This window comes from Hordeum vulgare, chromosome 6H (assembly GCF_904849725.1).
Source record: "Hordeum vulgare subsp. vulgare chromosome 6H, MorexV3_pseudomolecules_assembly, whole genome shotgun sequence".
NCBI lineage: Eukaryota > Viridiplantae > Streptophyta > Magnoliopsida > Poales > Poaceae > Hordeum > Hordeum vulgare.
In genome coordinates, this window is record NC_058523.1 from 480,688,391 (window position 1) to 480,710,294 (window position 21,904).

Here is a 21,904-nt window from a genome sequence, read left to right on the forward strand (position 1 = left end):
AAACGCCATGGACCATGGCGTTTCACGCGTTGCCTGCAACGCCATGTTAGACTGGCGTTTGAGTGGGTCTGCAACGCCACATTAGACTGGCGTTTCTATGTGCGTCTGCAACACCACATTAGACTGGCGTTTCTATGTGCGTCTGCAACGCCACGTGCTCTGACGTTTCAAAAAAGGTCAGATCGTGAAATGGTTTCAATCAGAGTTCATTCCGTGCAATACTTTCATCCCATGGGTTAAAATCGTGAAAAAATCCCTTTTATACTAGTTGCAAAAGAAATGCCTCCCTGTACCATGAATGCTTTCAAAAGCTTGACTTGTATCTAGCAGCACAAATTCTGCCTTGGCGCCATGTTCTTGCCTCCCCCTCCCCCTGTTGTACTGGATGCTAGCACGTGTCGTCTTCAACAAAAGGAAAAGCCACATGTTACTTTTTGGTTACATATAACTGGTAAATAACTAGTATGGTTGCTCAGTAGGGGTGGAAAACTTGCCTACGGTCCAGAAAAAAGGAGTAGTTGCTTACAAAACAAAGCAAGAACTCTAGAAACTAGTAGTGAAAGTAAAATGCCCCTATCTAAAAAAACGATTACATGATATTAAAAAAAATGTTTGATGTTTCATTTGCATTTAAAACGTTTGCATAAATAATAGTTTTTCTATCTTACTAAATGTGCAGATGGCTGGGCTTGATCTCACTAAGCTCACTAATGACTTTGCTGATTGCGATGGCGCCCTCTGTTCTCCATACAAGCCCAACTTGGGAACTGCTCATGTCCAAGATGTCTCTAGTGTGCTCCAAACAATGATAGTTGCTATTTACTCAGAAAAAAACTATTGTTGATATAAAAAGCTAAAAACAGAGGCGACAAAACAGGAAGAAGCTACTGTATTGAAAAGTGAGTGACGTAGTTCACTATTGTAGGTGACATATCTTGTTGCTACAGACGACATGGCTTGTCGCCCATAGGAAACCGGTGTTGGGTAAAAATAGATTTTCTCTTTCTCAAATGATCATCCAGAGTAATGGGGGAAAAGCAGAAATTATCTTGCATTTTGCTTCTTCTACATGGGCGTGTGCAGATAAGTTTTTTTCGCATAGCATGGTTTGTTGTGGTAGTTCACTTGGTTTGCCTTCCTTGAGAATTTTGTTTTGGGGAAAATCCCTAAAAGAATTGTCTAGTTCCTCTACATTTACCATCACAAATTGGCTCCTTAACTTGATGTTAATGATTTAACTCACACTCTAAGTCGATTTTCCCCGTGCTTAAAAAAAAGAAGAAAATTGGTGTGTGTGTGCAGGCAACACATGTGTATCATAAAATCAAATGTGTTATAGCACACCGTGGGAGGCGAGTTGGTTGGACGGCTTACGCGATTTGAAAGGGTGAGGTATTTTTAGGCGACTTGGTCGATCGTTGGGCGACCTAGTACACCGAGGATGGGCGAGTCGGATTTGCGTCTTAGGCAATTTGGAAGGGTGTGAGTGTTTTTAGGCGACTTGATCGATGGGTGAGGCGGCCTCGCACATCAAGGATGGGCAAGTTTGGTTTAGAGCTTAGGCGATTTTGAAGGGTGTGTGGGTTTAGGTGACTAGGTCGATGGGTGGGGCGACCTAGCACACTCAGGGAGGTGAGTTTATTTCACGCCTAGGCGATTTGGAAGGGTGCAGGGTTTTAAGCGACTTGGTTGATGGGCGGGGCGACCTAGCACACCGGGGAAGGCGAGTTGGTTTGGCGGATTGGGTGCTTTGGAAGGGTGCGGGGTTTTAGGCAACTTGGTCAATGGATGGGGCGACCTATCACACTGGGGGATGCGAGTTTATTTCACACTTAGGTGATCTGAAAGGGTGCGGTGATTCAGGCGACTTGGTCGATGGGTGGCGCGATTTAGCACATCGAGGATGGGCGAGTTTGGTTTCACGCTTAGGAGATTTTGAATGGTGCATGGGTTTAGGCGACTTGGTCGATGGGTGGGGCGACCTAGCACACTGGGGGCGAGTTTATTTCACGCTTAGGCCATTTGGAAGGGTGTAGGGTTTTAGGCGACTTGGTTGATGGGCGGGCCGACCTAGCACACCGGGGAAGGCGAGTGGGTTGGGCGGATTGGGTGATTTGGAAGGGTGCGGGGTTTTAGGCGACTTTCTCAATGGGTGGGGCGACCTAGCACACTGGGGGAGGCGAGTTTATTTCACGCTTAGGTGATTCGAAAGGTTGTGGTGATTTAGGCAACTTGGTCGATGGGTGGGGCGACCTAGCACACTGGGGGCGAGTTTAGTTCACGCTTAGGCCATTTGGAAGGGTGTAGGGTTTTAGGTGACTTGGTTGATGGGCGGGCCGACCTAGCACACCGGGGAAGGTGAGTGGGTTGGGCGGATTGGGTCATTTGGAAGGGTGCGGGGTTTTAGGCGACTTGCTCAATGGGTGGGGCGACCTAGCACACTGGGGGAGGCGAGTTTGTTTCACGCTTAGGTGATTCGAAAGGTTGTGGTGATTTAGGCAACTTGGTCGATGGGTGGGGCGACCTAGCATAGAGGAGGTGAATTTGTTTCATGCTTAGGCAATTTGGAAGGGTGTGGGGCGTTCTAGGCGACTTGGTTGATGGGTTGTATGCGCTAGCACACCGGGGGAGGCGAGTTTCGTTGGGCGGCTTGGGTGATTTGAAAGGGTGTAGGGTTTTACGCGACTTGGTCGATGGGTGGGGCGACCTAGCACACACAGGAGGCGAGTTGGTTGGGTGGCTTATGCGATTTGGGAGGTTGTGGTTTTTTGGGCGACTTGGTTCGATGTGTGGGGTGACCTAGCCTCCGAGGATGGGCGAGCTGGTTTTTCATCTTAGACACTTCGCAAGGATGTGAGTGTTTTGGGTGACTTCGCCGATGGGTGAGGCGACCTAGCACACCGAGAATAGGCGAGCTGGTTTTTCATCTTAGGCGATTTGCAAGCATGTGAGTGTTTTGGGCGACTTCGCCACTGAGTGAGGCAACCTAGTACACCGAGGATGGAGGAATTAGTTTCATGCTTAGGTGATTGGAAAATGTGCGATTTAGGCGACTTGGTTGATGGATGGGGCGACCTAGCACACAGGGGGGAGAAAAGTTGGTTGATGGCTTAGGAGATTTGGAAAAGGATACAATGGCTTATAAAACTTGGTCGATGGGCGATTTGCAAGGATGTGGCGTTTCATGCTTATGCGATTTGGAAGGATGTGTGGTTTCACGCTTATGCGATTTGGAAGGATGTGGGGTTTCACGCTTAGGCGAGTTGGTTTCACTCTAAGGCGAGTAGGGTTCATCACTTATGCGATTTGGTACGATCTTCAAGAAAAAAAGTGTTTTTCTGTTTTATGATACTATCCAATATACCATTATTTGGTCATAATGGTATGTACTGCAAGTCTGCGAGGCACATGAAAAAAGGCAGAATCGCTACACCGTCGGCTAAGATCGAGATTACGCGAAAACAATGATCACTGTGTTGTGCCCTGCACGACCTAGGACTACTGCTGCATTCACCGTGCACCGACACAGTAGCTTCAGCTACTGGAAGAACAAAAAGAAAACACAGAAAATGCTCCAAACCCTACCGGAGTAGAAGAATATACACACAAAAATATGTGTAAAAACGAACTTGCATACTTAAGTGCTTTGTCATATATATATGCAAACTTGCCTACTGCAGAAACCCAAGTATTGTATAAACTTGTTTAATTCTGGGAAACAATGCTAAAAGTGCCCTCTATGTATGTGAATAACAAACTTGCCTACTCACTCTTGTTTTTGTTCGTCCCTAATTTCTGCCTCCCCTCACCCCTAAATCCTTCTTATGCCCTCTTGTGTTTTGCCTAAATGTTTCTGGAGTCTTACACTACTGGAATTCAGAAATTTGCCGTTTGCTTGGCCTTTGCCGTCAGCTGACACATGGCAAAGATACTCTTTGCCGTCAGCTGTCACACTGCTGACGGCAAAGAGGTGGCTGATGGCAAAAGTTTTTTTTTCCGTCGGCCACCTCTTTGCCGTCCGCTGGCGGACGGCAAAGAAGCCCTGTGCGGACAACAAAGGGAGGGCAGACGGCAAATCCCCCCCCCCCAAACGGCCGGAACCCCACCCCACCCACCCCTCCCCTTTGCCGTCCGCCTGGGGGCCTTTGTCGTCCGCCTGGGAGCGCGGCGGACGGCAAAGGGGACGGCGGTCCACCAACCCAACCCCCACCCGGTGCCTCCCCCCGGGACCTTTGCCGTCTGCCTTGGGGGCCTTTGCCGTCCGCCTAGGAGCGCGACGGACGACAAAGGCGCGGCAGCCCACCGAACACACTCACGCCCGCCCCCCTCCAACCAAGGCTTCCCACGTAGCCCACCCCGTTGCTCGAATCCCCCACCGCGCGGCCGCCGCCTGCCCCGCGCCGCGCCTGCCCCGCATCGCCCCTCCTCCCTGCGCCGCCCCTCCTCCCTGCCCCGCGCCGCCCCTCCTCCCTGCGCTGCCCCTCCTCCGTGCGCCGCCCCCTCCCCTGCGCCTCCCCCACCCGGCGCCTCCCGCACACTGCACGACCCCTCCTGCATCGCCCCTCCTCCTCTCCACCACCCTGCACCGCCCCTCCTCCCTGTAGCGCCCCCCCTCCCTGCGTCGCTCCTCGTCCCTGCCCCTCCTCCCTGCACCGCCCCTCCTCCCTAGGTAAATTTGTTTTTTTTTCTCTTTTGTCATTTTTTAGGTTCATGGTAATTAGTTTGTGGTAATTAGTTTGTTAGGTTATACTGTATATGCCAATTGTTTATGGTAAAATTAATGACACGAGGATGATAACATTAGTTGTCAAGCATGATGTGTTTTTTGGTTTTGTTTCTATTTAATGGTATTTGTAGTTTGAAAACGCCGATGTGTTCTGTGTCACACATGTGACACTTATTATCCACAAAAAATATGTTTTTCTCACAGTACCTCTTCATCGGAAAGGCTAAAAAACAATATAATTTTTTGACTCGGGAGTACTGATGATGTGTTTCAAGAAAAAAAGTGGTGTCATTAGAAAAGAAAAAAGGTTTAGGGTTGAGCACATTATTCTATCTTCGAAGATCGACCCGGTACCCTCCCAAAAAAAAGATCAACCCGGTCCTCCTGATTCATGAGCACAACGACGTCGGAAGCACTATGTTGTGGTGTGTGTGCTTCCACCGGACAAAACAATGAAACTTTGAAACATGGACGCGGCGCCGGACCAGGCATTGACGGCGGCGGCGGCGGCCGTGCTCTCCCCGAGAGGGCCGGTCAGGTAGCTGATGAGGTTGGAGGAGATGCCGTGGTACGCGAACCCCCAACCCCCGACCCCCGACGCCACTCACCCTCGACCCCCGACCCCTACCCCGACCCCCAACGCCACTGACCCCCAACTCCCGAGCCCCGACACCTCTTCGGTCTCTTGTTGACCGAAAAGACCCCAACCCCCGATGCTAGTGACCCTCGACCCCCGACGACACTGACCCACATAGTTATGAGTTAGGTCACATAGTTATGTTAATTATAAAAACATCATATTTGTGTTGATCGTGTGAATTTCAATGTGCAGTTGTTCGACGACCTCCACGTGCGTTGGACGAGCTCCGCCCTTGCGTTTTTTGGTGAGCACAAATGACTTCTCCTCCTACCCCCTTAATTTTCTCTGTCCCGGTCTTCGTGCCGATGAAACTTGCTAGCTATAGGTTTCTTCAATCATGAGTATGCGTGACCAGTATGCGTCTCCCGTTCGAAAGGGTGACATGTATAAATATGCATTTCTTTGCATATTTATAACCACCATCCTTTCAAATTGTCCAACATTATCCATGGACAGCCCGAGTATGTGTAGATTGGGTTTGTTTTCTTGTATGCTGTGCTCCGGATCCGATGCGGAATTTTGTCAGTGCCTCCCTGTTGTTCTCCGGGTACACATCCTCTCTGCTTATTGCCGAGACGTGTATCAGGAGAACAGCGGGGAGGTGCTGCCAAAATTCTGCGTCACATCTAGAGCAGAGCATGGGAAAACGAACCCAATCTACACATACTCGGGTGGGATTAGGACCTATCTTTACCTATTAGCGTGTAGGTTGCATGGACGTAATAAAACTGACAAACTTGATTAGCGTATGAATATAGATGATGAATTATATATTTATTTCTTGTGCCCCCATAGGTAGCTAGGCAACATGAGTGATCGTGCTTGGATGTACACTGGTCACCCTAGTCAGAAAGACATGACCCATGAATGGTTAACAAAAACCAGGGGGGTTGTGAGAGCCGCATTTGCAAATGGCCAGCAAAAAACATGGTGCCCTGTCCCAACTGCGACAACTGGAAAAAGCAGACATAGTTTGAAATGGGTAAACACCTGCAGAAGTGGGGTTTTACGCCTAATTATATGGTGTGGACTTTTCATGGTGAGTCTGACCAACGTGCCAGAGCCGAGGTGATTCGTCGTCGCACCGACGAGCATGGTACCGGGATTGAAGACATGGTGCAAGACTTTGATGATGCTCGAGATTCGGACGATGAGATGGAGGAATCTGCAAAGGCCTTCTATGAAATGTTGGAGTCTTCAAAACGTCCTCTCCACGAGCAGACTGAGATTTGTCAGCTGGATGCCATCGCGCAAGTAATGGCTCTGAAGGCTCAATTCAACCTAGGCAGAGAATGCTACGACGCGATGATGACTATATTTGGACGCTTTCTACCCAAAGGCCATGTACTGCCTGGAAACCTGTACCAGTCAGAGAAAATTCTCCGTGTACTTAAGATGCCCTATGAGAAGATACATGCCCGTGAGAATGGATGTGCCTTATTTAGGCTTGAGTATGCGGCCTTGAACTATTGCCCCATTTGCAATTCTTCCAGGTATATTGTGGTAGACAACGGTATGGGTGAGAAGAATCAGACCAACATCCCCATGAGTGTTCTTCGGTATCTTCCAATCGTACCAAGACTTCAACGTGTTTTCATGGTCGAAGAGACGGCCAGACAGATGACATGGCACAAATTGGGCAAAAGAACCGAACTAGATGCGGATGGGAACAAGATGGTGGTACACACTTCAGATGGTTTTGCGTGGAGGCACTTCGATGCATTACGTAAGGATAAATCGGAAGATCCAAGGCAACCTAGAGTTGCCATCAGCACGGATGGGTTCAATGTGTATGGTATGACAACAACACAAGACAGTTGTTGGCCTGTATTTGTCATTCCACTAAATTTGCCACCCGGAGAGATTATGAAAAGAAAGAACATTTTCCTGACGTTGATAATTCCACGGCCCAACTATCCGGGGAAGAATATGAATGTGTACATGCAACCTCTTAAGGATGAGTTGCAAGAAGCCTGGGATAATGGGATCAAGACCTACGACGCGGCTACCAAATTTTTTTTCAAAATGCATGTCTGGTACATGTACTGGACGCATGATTATCCGGCGTTTGCGCTATTCGCTGGCTGGTGTGTGCATGGAAGGTTCCCGTGCACCACATGCAAGGCAGCTCTTCAGTTCCGTTGGCTACAGGCTGGTCGCAAGTATTCTTGCTTCGACATGCATAGACAATTCATGGATCCTGACCATAAGTTCAGAAAAGACAAGAATAATTTTATCAAAGGTAGAGTTGTCAAAAACACTGCACCAGCTACCTTGACAGACCAATAGATCCTTGATCAGTTAAACGCTCTCGATCCTGATCCTTTGCGTCCAGGATACTTCAAAGGGTATAATACGGAACACCCTGGACTCACAAGTCATGCTTATGGAATATGCCTTACTTCAAAGACCTCCTTTGCCCACACAACATTGAGGTGATGCACACTCAAAAGAATATTGCGGAGGCCATTTTTGGTACATTGTTCGGCATAGAGGGGAAGTCAAAAGATAATCCTAAGGCTAGAATCGACCTGGAGGCTCTATGTGATAGACCATTGCAAAACTTGCGACAACGGAAAGGAAAGGCAAGCATAGCGAAGCCAAAGGCATGGTTCAATCTTGAAAGGCCACCTATGAGGGAAATGCTATTGTGGGTGAAAATGCGGTTGATGTTCCCCGATGGGTATGCTGCGAATCTAAAGAGGGGAGCGAGTCTTGAGAAATTGAAAATATTTGGGCTCAAGAGTCATGATGGGCACATATGGATTGAGCGGGTAATTCCGCTGATGTTGCGTGGCTTTATCCCTGAGGATGAATGGCTAGTACTGGCAGAGCTGAGCTATTTCTTCCGTTCTCTTTGTGCGAAAGAACTATCGCCTGGCGTGCTAGATGAAATGGAAGAGTTGGCACCGGAGTTGATCTGCAAATTAGAAAAGATCTTTCCACCGGGCTTCTTTAATCCAATGCAACATTTGATTTTGCATCTCCCAACTGAGGCAAGAGTGGGGGGACGTTCAAAATCGATGGTGCTACTCAACTGAGAGGATGCAGAAGACGCTTCGAGCGAAGTGTAAAAATAAACGTAGAATTCAAGCATCGATGGCCGAGACATTCATTACCGAGGAGGCGGCAATCTTCGTGACAGCACACTACGAAGCCAAAAATCATCATTTGCATAACCCGAAGCCTCGGTACAATGATGGCGATCCAAAAAAAGTTCAATCCAACCTCATCCTATTCAAAGGTAAGCTCGCACCATCTGGTGCTTCGAAAGGGAAATCGTTGGATGTCCAAGAATGGCGGACCATTTCTTTGTATATCTTCACCAACCAAACAGAAGTGCGGCCATACATCGAGTAAGTTCTCGGTAATTTATTGTTCCGCAACTTCTAATTGCTTTGAACTACTCTTATTCCTGGATATTTGATATAGTCAATACGTCGCCGAATTCTCAGATGGAGCAGTCATCGAAAAGGATTCCGTCGAGAGTATGAGCTTCTCGCAAAGCATGGAGGCGACTATCCCGGTTACATCTCTTGGTTCAAACAAAAGGGTAATTAATTACCATTAAGGGCCCATTTGATTTCTTGGTCTAATTTGCGGCTAATGCATCCATTCTTTCGTATTAAACTTGTAGGCTGATCCAGAGTCTATGGACGCCGAGTTGAGACAAGTCGCTAATGGTTTTGACTATAAGGTCCGTTCATTTGACAAATACAATATCAACGGGTATCACTTTCGTACCTTTGGCAAAGAGCTATCTATGCCAGACCTAAAGACTACAAATTGTTCTGTCTCTGCTATCGGCGAAGGAGACACCAAGTATTATGGAAGAGTTGAAGCAATTTATGAACTTCTATTCTATGGTGAAAACCCAACGACTGTCGCAGTCTTCAAATGTTATTGGTTTGAGCCGAGGGAGACTAGAAGGACTCATGAACATATAGGACTAGTCGAAATCAACCAAAGCACCCACTTAGATGTTCCCGTTGTCTATATTACGGGTCAACAGGCGACACAAGTTTTCTATCTACCGTGGGCCTGCCAAACTGATCCAAATCTCAAAGGTTGGGATGTCGTTTATGAAGTGCCACCACATTTTAGACCACCTACCCTCAATGAAGAGGATTACGAACCTCACATTAACCCAGACACATATGAAGGAGAATTCTTCCAAGAAACACATATGTCCAAGAAACATTTCATGAACCGCTCTACTTCACCCCAGAACATTGAAGTAGACAGCGAGAGTGAATTCGTCTTAACCCCTGAGCCCGAACAAGAAGAGCTGAAAGAAGAAGAGGTTACTGCTGCGGATGACCTGTCACTTCTTGACCAATTACATAATGGTGGCCTTCCACATGTTCTTCGTGATAGTGATGATGATGATGCATTTATTGATGATAGTGATGATCATGATGCATTTATTGACCCCGAAGCATATATAGACGAGCACGATTGTTATTAGTTCATGTCAGGTATTCAACTATTATACTATATATAAATTTTGAGCTCATGTTAGGTATTCAATTTTTATTAGTCATGTTGGTATTAATGACGATGATACACTTAAATTATATACATTTTATTACTCATGTTGGTATTTATGTTGTACTAATTTCATTTACTCTTTGTCATGACAGGTGTTGAAAGATGGTGGGAAAGGGTCGAAAGCACTCCGCGGCTCCTTCTTCGTCGACGGGTGATGGGATGGGTACTTCCATTCCTGCCTCGCCTCTTCGGAGAGCGTTGCTCTCTACTCTGCAAGGAGCGCCCCCCGTGAGAGGAGGTCGACCCCCCGCGAAGCCGAGAGGTCCTAAAGGTACACGTTGTATTCATGTTGGTATTTATGTTGTACTCATGTTGTATGCATATTGGTATTTATATACATTTTATTACTCATGTTGGTATTTATGTTGTACTAAAGGTACACGTGGCCGCGAGAGAGGTAGGGAGGTGGCTGCCACGCCTTCTGAGGTGGAGGCTACACGGTCTCCGCCATCACCCCAAGCTGATTCACCTGAGCACATGACTTCTAGGGTGGATTCATCTAAGGTGGAGGCTACACGGTCTCCGGTTCACGAGCCTCGGGTCGACGAGCCTCAGGTCGACGAGCCTTCGACCAACGAGACTCGTGTCCCAGAGGCTTCATTCCAGGCGACTCCGGAGCAAAGCAGGGATGAGGGTACGTCCCAAGAGACCCAGTGGGATACCTGGGCTGAGCCAAGTGGCCATGCTGGTAGCGACGAGGAGCTGGGTGAGGGGGCTACCGTCTACCAGCGTGGTAGTTCGGGGCTCCCGCTCGTGCCGGCGACCCCCGAGTAGAGGTGGTCGATTAGGCAAAATGGGGACAAGTAAGTTAATTTACTCTTATTTAACCTTTTGCCTTCGCGTTTTCTCAAATATCTAATGTTTTGGCTTTAATTTGTCATACTGTAGGGGTTGGATTGTTGCCAAGGGTGTCCGCAAGCCCAACAGCGTCCTTGGTGTGCTTTGCCGTAAAAACTTCCCACGGTTTGTTACGTTGCCCGGTCGGGAGCGAGAGGTAGGAATGACCTGGGAGCACTACTTGGGTGCCCCGGCCCCGCCGGAGGTGGAGATCGACGGTGTTTTGTGCGACACGAGGGCGGACATGGTGATCCGAAAGTTCTGGGTAATTTCTCCTTCACACAATTATAAATCAACCATAGCTATTTATTGTACTAATCGGTGTTGTCTCGTTTGGAGACCTACTATAGGTGTGAGGAGGGATACGAGGAGGACGCGACAAAGGTTATCGAAACCGAATGTCGCCGCCTACTTCAAAACTTTCGGCACAAGGCTCGGGTGCAGGCTGTTCGAGACTACTATGCCACGCCGCGTATTAGGATTGACAAGGCGAAGTGTCGTGATGCTAAGATGGAGAAGGAGCATTACATGAAGGTAATTACATATTATTAAGGCTTTGTAGTTAGTTTCCTTGATTTGGTTCTTACGCGCTCAAATTTCTCTTTATTAACTTAGGTGCCCCCGAGATGGTGTGTGGATAAGATGGATTGTTGGAAGGCCTTGGTGGATCAGTGGTGCTCCGAAACGTGGGAGGCCGGCCACAACAACGCCAAGGAGAGGCGTGGCAAAGTGGTTGGTGTGCCACACCATCAAGGGAGCGTCAACTTAATCCAATTTGGTGAGAACTGGGTATGTGGTTTGCTTCATGCCTCATGCAATTCATTCTTAATGCTATCTTGAGCCCTTTACTAATACATTTTTCCTCTCTCTCTCTTTTAGGCGCGTCACAGTAAGACGGAGGTGCCACAGATGTACAACCTGTATGCGATGGCTCATACTGCCTCGTACAAGAAGGTCAAGGCATTCTCTGAGTCTGACCTCGAGCATCCAGAAAACTTCACCAACATCTCCTCCCACCACAAGCTCGTGAAGTACAGAGATCACGGGAAGGCGAGGAAAGGGGAGGACTTTAACCTGAGCGAGGGACCTATTGATCCAGAGCTGGTGATGATAGCTGGCAACGGGAGGCCCCATGGCTCGATTGCCATTGGAGACGACCTTATACGTTGTCCTAGGACTCTCCGGCAGATAAAGGCACGCCAAACGAGCTCTTGTCCGGAGATAACACGTCGTCCACGGCCAGTCGAGCTCGCCATCGAGGTTAGTTTAATGGACTCAACTATCTTTCCGCATTATGTTGTGTGTTGTAACCAATATGATTACATTGCTAACAATGAGTTGTGTTGCAGGCTGCTATTCAGAAAGAGAGAGAGGCAATGCAGGCGGCTATGGCGGAGAAGGATAAGGAGATTAGGGAGCTGGAGGAGAGGACGACTGCATTGGTGGAGGCGGAGAGGGCACGGAATGATGCGTCTAATAGGGCCATATACGAGCTCTTCGTGGTAAGTTTCTTCTCCATGTTATTTCAAATCTTGCATTTGAATGTCCGTTTCATTAATAAATAAAAAGTTTGACTTGTCGAAACCAAATGTACAGTCTATGTGCGAGAAGAGCGGCCAAATCCCTCCGCCGATGCCAGTCATTAACGTGGCGGGGACGGTGAGTTTCATTTCAGTGCAGTGATCTTAAGAGTGTCCTCATCCTAACGACACATTGCAAACGATGTTTGGTGCAGAATATCTCCTGAAACGAATCGCACGACCCTTCAACAGTGGAGCCTTCTCCACGACAGCCTTCTCCAGGTGAAACAAGCCAGAGCCACCGTGCTTCACCGTCGTGATGACGATAATGGTATGTTATTTCTAGTGTTTTAATAAAAAATAGCTAGACTTCCATCTAAATGACATAATTAGCTTAGTTAGCTCCAAAATGGCTAAATTGGCTAATTATCCTACAAAATGACATAATTAGCTTAGTTAGCTCCAAAATGACCTATTTAATAAAACATGACATATAGTTAGCTAAGTTCTCTCCTAAATGACATAATAAGGCTTACGTAGCTGCAAGATGACCTATTCCCCCTAACTTAGGTATTAAATGGCCTATAATTAGCCTAGCTAGATCCAAAATGGCTTAATAAGCATAGTTTGCTCCGGAATGACCTATTTTACCCAAGTTAGCTCCGAAACGGCCAATAGTTAGCTATGGTTCCACCTAAATGACATAATTAGCTTAGTTAGCTCCAAAATGGTCTATTTAATAAAACATGACCTATACTTAGCTAATTATCCTCGAAATGACATAATTAGCTCCAAAAAGGCATTCTTAGCTAATTTAGCCCGAAGAAGGGGACAAGAGGAGAAGAAAGAGGACAAATGAAAGGAAGGAAGAAGAAGAAGAAGAGAAGAAGAAAAAGAGAAGGAGGAGGATAAGAAGAAGCAGAAGAAGGAGGAGAAGAAGGACAAGGAGATCCTCCTTCTCCTTCTTCCTCCTTCTCCTTCTCCTTCTTCTTTTCTTCTTCTTCTCCTCTTCCTACTCCTCCTCCTCCTCCTCCTCCTTCTTTTACTTCTTCTTCTCTTTCTCTTCTTCTACGTAACTTAGACTCATCCAAGAAAGGCTATATTGGCTAATTATCCTACAAAATGACATAATTAGCTTAGTTAGCTCCAAAATGACCTATTTAATAAAAAATGACCTATAGTTAGCTAAGTTCTCTCCTAAATGACATAATAAGGCTTACGTAGCTGCAAGATGACCTATTCCCCCTAACTTAGGTATTAACTGGCCTATAATTAGCCTAGCTAGATCCAAAATGGCTTAATAAGCATAGTTTGCTCTGGAATGACCTATTTTACCCAAGTTAGCTGCGAAACGGCCTATGTTAGCTAGGGTTCCACCTAAATGACATAATTAGCTTAGTTAGCTCCAAAATGGTCTATTTAATAAAACATGACCTATACTTAGCTAATTATCCTCGAAATGACATAATTAGCTCCAAAAAGGCATTCTTAGCTAATTTAGCCCGAAGAAGGGGACAAGAGGAGAAGAAAGAGGAAATATGAAAGGAAGGAAGAAGAAGAAGAAGAGAAGAATAACAAGAGAAGGAGGAGGATAAGAAGAAGGAGAAGAAGGAGAAGGAGCTCCTCGTTCTCCTTCTTCCTCCTTCTTCCTCCTTCTCCTTCTCCTTCTTCTTTTCTTCTTCTTCTCCTCTTCCTTCTCCTTCTCCTCCTCCTCCTCCTCCTCCTCCTTCTTTTACTTCTTCTTCTCTTTCTCTTCTTCTACGTAGCTTAGACTCATCCAAGAAATGCTAAATTGGCTAATTATCCTACAAAACGACATAATTAGCTTAGTTAGCTCCAAAATGACCTATTTAATAAAAAATGACCTATAGTTAGCTAAGTTCTCTCCTAAATGACATAATAAGGCTTACGTAGCTGCAAGATGACCTATTCCCCCTAACTTAGGTATTAAATGGCCTATAATTAGCCTAGCTAGATCCAAAATGGCTTAATAAGCATAGTTTTCTCCGGAATGACCTATTTTACCCAAGTTACCTCTGGAATGGCCTATAGTTAGCTAGTGTTCCACCTAAATGACATAATTAGCTTAGTTAGCTCCAAAATTGTCTATTTAATAAAACATGACCTATACTTAGCTAATTATCCTCGAAATGACATAATTAGCTCCAAAAAGGCATTCTTAGCTAATTTAGCCCGAAGAAGGGGACAAGAGGAGAAGAGAGAGGAAAAATAAAAGGAAGGAAGAAGAAGAAGAAGAGAAGATGAAGAAGAGAAGGAGGAGGATAAGAAGAAGGAGAAGAAGGCGGAGAAGAAGGAGAAGGAGCTCCTCCTTCTCATTCTTCTTCCTCCTTCTTCCTCCTTCTCCTTCTCCTTCTTATTTTCTTCTTCTTCTCCCCTTTCTTCTCCTTCTCCACCTCCTCCTCCTCCTACTTTTACTTCTTCTTCTCTTCTTGCTTCTTCTCTTTCTCTTCTTCTACGTAGCTTAGAGTCATCCAAGAAACACTAAATTGGCTAATTATCCTACAAAATGACGTAATTAGCTTAGTTAGCTCCAAAATGACCTATTTAATAAAAAATGACCTATAGTTAGCTAAGTTCTCTCCTAAATGACATAATAAGGCTTACGTAGCTGCAATATGACCTATTCCCCCTAACTTAGGTATTAAATGGCCTATAATTAGCCTAGCTAGATCCAAAATGGCTTAATAAGCATAGTTTGCTCCGGAATGACCTATTTTACCCAAGTTAGCTCCGAAATGGCCTATAGTTAGCTAGGGTTCCACCTAAATGACATAATTAGCTTAGTTAGCTCCAAAATGGTCTATTTAATAAAACATGACCTATACTTAGCTAATTATCCTCGAAATGACATAATTAGCTCCAAAAAGGCATTCTTAGCTAATTTAGCCCGAAGAAGGGGACAAGAGGAGAAGACAGAGGAAAAATGAAAGGAATGAAGAAGAAGAAGAAGAGAAGAATAAGCACAGAATGAGGAGGATAAGAAGAAGGAGAAGAAGGAGGAGAAGAAGGAGAAGGAGCTCCTCCTTCTCATTCTTCTTCCTCCTTCTTCCTCCTTCTCCTTCTCCTTCTTCTTTTCTTCTTCTTCTTCTCCTCTTCCTTCTCGTTCTCCACCTCCTCCTCGTCCTTCTTCTTTTACTTCTTCTTATCTTCTTGCTTCTTCTCTTTCTCTTCTTCTACGTAGCTTAGACTCATCCAAGAAACACTAAATTGGCTAATTATCCTACAAAATGACATAATTAGCTTAGTTAGCTCCAAAATGACCTATGTAATAAAAAATGACCTATAGTTAGCTAATTTCTCTCCTAAATGACATAATAAGGCTTACGTAGCTGCAAGATGACCTATTCCCCCTAACTTAGGTATTAAATGGCCTATAATTAGCCTAGCTAGATCCAAAATGGCTTAATAAGCATAGTTTGCTCCGGAATGACCTATTTTACCCAAGTTATGTCCGAAACGGCCTATAGTTAGCTAGGGTTCCACCTAAATGACATAATTAGCTTAGTTAGCTCCAAAATGGTCTATTTAATAAAACATGACCTATACTTAGCTAATTATCCTCGAAATGACATAATTAGCTCCAAAAAGGCATTCTTAGCTAATTTAGCCCGAAGAAGGGGACAAGAGGAGAAGGCAAAGGAAAAATGAAAGGAAGGAAGAAGAAGAAGAAGAGAAGAAGAAGAGGAGAAGGAGGAGGATAAGAAGAAGGAGAAGAAGGAGTCCTTCTCCTTCTTATTTTCTTCTTCTTCTTCTTCTCCTCTTCCTTCTCCTTCTCCACCTCCTCCTCCTCCTTCTTCTTTTACTTCTTCTTCTCTTCTGGCTTCTTCTCTTTCTATTCTTCTACGTTGCTTAGACTGATCCAAGAAACACTAAATTGGCTAATTATCCTGCAAAATGACATAATTAGCTTAGTTAGCTCCAAAATGACCTATTTAATGAAAAATGACCTATAGTTAGCTAAGTTCTCTCCTAAATGACATAATAAGGCTTATGTAACTGCAAGATGACCTATTCCCCCTAACTTATGTATTAAATGGCCTATAATTAGCCTAGCTAGATCCAAAATGGCTTAATAAGCATAGTTTTCTCCGGAATGACCTATTTTACCCAAGTTAGCTCCGAAACAGCCTATAGTTAGCTAGGGTTCCACCTAAATGACATGATTAGCTTAGTTAGCTCCAAAATGGTCTATTTAATAAAACATGACCTATACTTAGCTAATTATCCACGAAATGACATAATTAGCTCCAAAAAGGCATTCTTAGCTAATTTAGCCCGAAGAAGGGGACAAGAGGAGAAGATAGAGGAAAAATAAAAGGAAGGAAGAAGAAGAAGAAGAGAAGAAGAAGAAGAGAAGGAGGAGGATAAGAAGAAGGAGAAGGAGGAGAAGAAGGAGAAGGAGCTCCTCCTTCTCATTCTTCTTCCTCCTTCTTCCTCCTTCTCCTTCTCCTTCTTCTTTTCTTCTTCTTCTTCTCCTCTTCCTTCTCCTTCTCCACCTCCTCCTCCTCCTTCTTCTTTTACTTCTTCTTCTCTTCTTGCTTCTTCTCTTTCTCTTCTTCTACGTAGCTTAGACTCATCCAAGAAACACTAAATTGGCTAATTATCCTACAAAATGACATAATTAGCTTAGTTAGCTCCACAATGACATAGTTAATAAAAAATGACCTATAGTTAGCTAAGTTCTCTCCTAAATGACATAATAAGGCTTACGTAGCTGCAAGATGACCTATTCCCCCTAACTTAGGTATTAAAAGGCCGATAATTAGCCTAGCTAGCTCCAAAATGGCTTAATAAGCATAGTTTGCTCCGGAATGACCTATTTTACCCAAGTTAGCTCCGAAACGGCCTATAGTTAGCTAGGGTTCCACCTAAATGACATAATTAGCTTAGTTAGCTCCAAAATGGTCTATTTGATAAAACATGACCTATACTTAGCTAATTATCCTTGAAATGACATAATTAGCTCCAAAAAGGCATTCTTAGCTAATTTAGCCCGAAGAAGGGGACAAGAGGAGAAGAAAGAGGAAAAATGAAAGGAAGGAAAAAGAAGAAGAATAGAAGAAGAAGAAGAGAAGGAGGAGGATAAGAAGAAGGAGAAGAAGTAGGAGAAGAAGGAGAAGGAGCTCCTCCTTCTCCTTCTTCTTCGTCCTTCTTCCTCCTTCTTCTTCTCCTTGTTCTTTTCTTATTCTTCTCCTCTTCCTTCTCCTTCTCCTCCTCCTCCTCCTCCTCCTTCTTCTTTTACTTCTTCTTCTCTTCTTGCTTCTTCTCTTTCTCTTCTTCTACATAGCTTAGACTCATCCAAGAAACACTAAATTGGCTAATTATCCTACAAAATGACATAATTAGCTTAGTTAGCTCCCAAATGACCTATTTAATAAAAATGACCTATAGTTAGCTAAGTTCTATCCTAAATGACATAATAAGGCTTACGTAGCTGCAAGATGACCTATTCCCCCTAACTTAGGTATTAAATGGCCTATAATTAGCCTAGCTAGATCCAAAATGGCTTAATAAGCATAGTTTTCTCTGGATGACCTATTTTACCCAAGTTAGCTCCGAAACGACCTATAGTTATCTAGGCTTCGACCTAATGACATAATTAGCTTAGTTAGCTCCAAAATGGTCTATTTAATAAAACATGACCTATACTTAGCTAATTATCCTCGAAATGACAGAATTAGCTCCAAAAAGGCATTCTTAGCTAATTTAGCCCGAAGAAGGGGACAAGAGGAGAAGAAATAGGAAAAATGAAAGGAAGGAAGAAGAAGAAGAAGAAGGAGAAGGAGGAAGAAGAAGGAGAAGGATGAGAGAAGCTCCTTCTCCTTCTTCTCCTCCTTCTTCTTGTCCTTCTTTTCTTCTTCTTCTCCTTCTCCTCCTCCTCCTCCTCCTTCTTCTTCTTCTTCTTTTTTTTCTCCTTCTTCTTCTCTTCTTGCTTCTTCTCTTCTTGATTCTTCTCTTTCTTCTTCTACGTAGGTTTTTTCCCCGACAAAGACATACTTAGCTAATTATCCTTCAAAATGAAATAATTAGCATAGTTAGGTAAAAACATCATAAGAACCTTGGTTAGCTCATTAAAATGACTAATTTAGCTCCAAAATGACATAATAAGGTCAAAATGGATTAATAATCATAGTTGGCTACAAAATGACATATTTTTATCCAAGTTAGCTCTAGAATAACCTATACTTAGCTAAGTTCTCTCCTAAATGACATAATAAGGCTATGTCGCTCCAAGATGACGTATTCCACCTAACTCAGCTATTAAATGGCCTATACTTAGCTAATTTCTCTCCGAAATAACCTATATACTTCTTCATCTAGTATTATTCTTCTAACTTTCTTATTTTTCATTTTGCAGATTACATTCACTTCACAGGAAGCTTGGATTATATTGATGGAATGCTTGAAGATGATTTCTTGTACCATGGCTTCACGGAAGCTTGTATTGAAACTATTGTGGTATATGGATATATATGAAACTTTGTATGCATGTGGATGACACTGGTGTAATATATGGTTTGGTACGGATGCAACTCGCATAATATGTATGTACTATGGATGAAAGTTATTTTAATATGGTTATGAGTACGGAAAGAAATTTATTTATGTCAAATATATATATATATATATATCCTGATTATTGTGAAAAATGTTGGATATAATAAGAAATAAATTAAAATGGGGCTGGTTCCCCCCTTTGCCGTTTGCCCCCACATGGCAAAGGGGGGATGGCAGACGGCAAAGGGGGAGAGAGGGGGGGGCTGGTTACCCCCTCTGCCGTCTGCCCCCACATGGCAAAGGGGGGATGGCAGACGGCAAAGAGGGGAGAGAGGGGCTGGTTCCCCCTCTTTGCCGTCTGCCCCGCATGGCAAAGGGGGGAACCAGCCCCCTCTCCCTCTCCTCTTTGTCGTCTGCCGGATGGCAGACGACAAAGAGGGGAGGGAGAGGGGGCTGGTTCCCCCCTTTGCCATCTGCCCCCACATGGCAAAGGGGGGATGGCAGACGGCAAAGAGAGGAGGCATGCCGTTAACACTTAACGGGGTCGTTGGTGTACGTGCTGTCCCATTTAATTTGCCATCTACCCCCTCATGGCAAAGATTCTTTGCCGTCCGCTTTAAAAAAGCAGACGACAAAGAACCTCTTCACCGGATTTTTTTTGCCGTCCGCTGACCGACGACAAAGCCTTTGCCGTCAGTGGTTTGCCCCTTTGCCGTCCGCCATGCCAGACGGCAAATTTTTGAATTTCAGTAGTGTTATAACCAAACGTAGATGGATAGTGTAGGTACACTAGCATTACACAGAATAAAAATGCCAAACATATCACCATGACGACATGACTAAGATGTGATCTACTGCCTACATATAGCCCCTAAAAAAGCAGTCATGAACCCCCTAACAGAAACTAACAAAAATCCATAGTATGTTGTTTCTGCTACTATAGTTAACAAAAAATTCCTTTAAAAGCTGCATTGGCACCTACTACTTCAAAACATCAAAAAAGAGTGCATGATCGTTTGCAAAGAGAAAACACAAAAACATGACAAAAATGTTAGCTCCTAAAATCCCCCTTCCCCCATAGTTACAAATTACATGGCATACACTGAGGATCTGGTGGTACCTATAGGCATATATTTTCAAGATCTAAAATACACTTTGTCCAAATCAGTATACCTAAACTATCTATCAAGCAGAAAACTTGACTATACCTACACGAAACGGAAACTAAAATTGCTGCACAAAAATGTCTCCTCATCTGCACTTGTCTTAAAAACATCTACAAATTAAAATTGCATGCTCGCCATGATGTGGTGCAAAAAATGCAAACAATGAAGACATTGTGCCCTATAGAAATCTGGTACAAAAACTTGCCTATATCCTACTACCATCATCTGGTAGAGTAAACTTGCCTATATCAGGGGAAAAAATAGCATGCCCCGGTGTGCAAAATTGCATGACGGGGGTGAGTGATTTGCACGCATGGACTATTGGGCGATTCCGGCGACTCCTTTCGTGTAGATTTCCCTACCCACCCAGCTATTCCGGCCACCCCGGCCTCGCCTTTCCTCCGATTCCGGCTACGTCACCTTGTCCCTCCCCCTCCCCAACCCCCTTCCTGTTCCAGAGAAAAAAATATACCAAGGAGGCGGTCTTACCTTCTCTCCCAATTGATGTAGTGGTCCACTGAGCCGTCGTCGTTCACGCCCCCCTTGTCACCGGCAGACATCCCCACCTCCTTCTCCCTCCCCGTTCTCCCGTTGGCGCGCGACCCGCTCAGATGTATTGTGGTGCCAGCTCACCGTGTAGTGGTAGTTGTCGCCGGGTGCGCGCTCCTGACCCCCTTGATCCTCGCCGTCGTCGGGCTCCTGCTGGCCTCGGCCACCAACGAACCTTAGGGATGGCTCTGTTTTGTGGACTCTGAGCAGAAGGGAATGGACAGGAAGAGCTGAGGGTGCGGCGTCGTCCCAAAAAATTGAAGCACAAGACGATAAAACCCACCGCTCACTCTCCCTGTCACCTGGCATGATCATGGGACGATGGACGGTTCAGAGTCAGCCGCTCGCGACCCCCAGGTCGCGTCCGCGCGTAGCACATCAGTTCGGAAAAAAACGACTCGCTCTAGGGATCCAGACGAGGTAGTCGATGCAGGCAGGATGCGGTGGCGTGGTGCTGTTGGGGATCAAGCAGAGGCGAGGGTATCCGGCGCGGGAGGGAGGCGAGGCCCTTGAGCGGCAGTGATGGGGTGATGCCAGTTGCTTCGACGGCGTGCTGCACCCGCTCTGCCGTCACGATTCCTCATTGATCAGCCTGTCCCAGGATATGCGGCGGCGAAATCATGGCGATGAAACTTGATGTGCGCTATTGTAAGACTAACTGCTGCTTGTGGTGGACACGTTGCCTACTTTTTTGCGGAGCTTTTTTTTCATACGGTTGTTTTAGATCCATCTCCCTTTCTACTCATGCCCTCTGTTACTGTATTTTTATATGATGACTGTGAAGACAGGTTAGGACTATGACCTATTCTGTAACTGCTCTCCAGCAAATCGAGAAAGCGTGATTTCAGAAAATACCAGGAAGGAGAAGAAATAGTTAGAACCATCAAATAATCCAAATCAAAATCAAGAGGATAGTAGGACACTTCCTGTATAGCTCATCAACAATTTACTCTGCTACCTATTTATCACACATGCCCCGCTATCAAGACTTCATAACTTTTCCTTTCAAATATCAAATACTTCTACCATGCCAAATATTCTCCCGTTGATGCCATTAACCATTAGTACCTAGTGAAATGACTGTTGCCGGTGGTGATATGTTGATTTGAAATTGCCGGTGTGCGTGTGCGCGTGTGCGCGTGCGAATGCGTGCGTGTGTGTTATAATTTAGTTGTGATATTGCAGTTGCACCATGCTTGTATACAAGCCTGTCATTTGCCGTTAAACACAGGGAAGGGAATGTGTCCAATGGAAGATTTGCTTATCTTGGTTCGTGTTCCTGCTCCTCTTTGCACTTAAATATTTTATAATGTTAAGATTTGTTCACTTTGTCTTCACATATCTTTTGCTGCTTGGAGGTGAGCAGAGGGAAGGCATCCCATTATGATGATTCAGA

At 45.1% G+C, this 21,904-nt stretch overlaps 1 long non-coding RNA gene across 1 annotated transcript; it reads right to left on the reverse strand.

Moving 5' to 3' along the window:
* Positions 1-182: 182 nt before the first annotated feature.
* LOC123403666 lies at positions 183-20,830 on the reverse strand. The gene is made up of 2 exons (XR_006611529.1): positions 20,449-20,830; positions 183-402 (listed from the first exon to the last, which is right to left on the reverse strand). It is a non-coding gene; the product is annotated as an uncharacterized LOC123403666 (long non-coding RNA).
* Between the last annotated feature and the right edge of the window lie 1,074 nt (positions 20,831-21,904).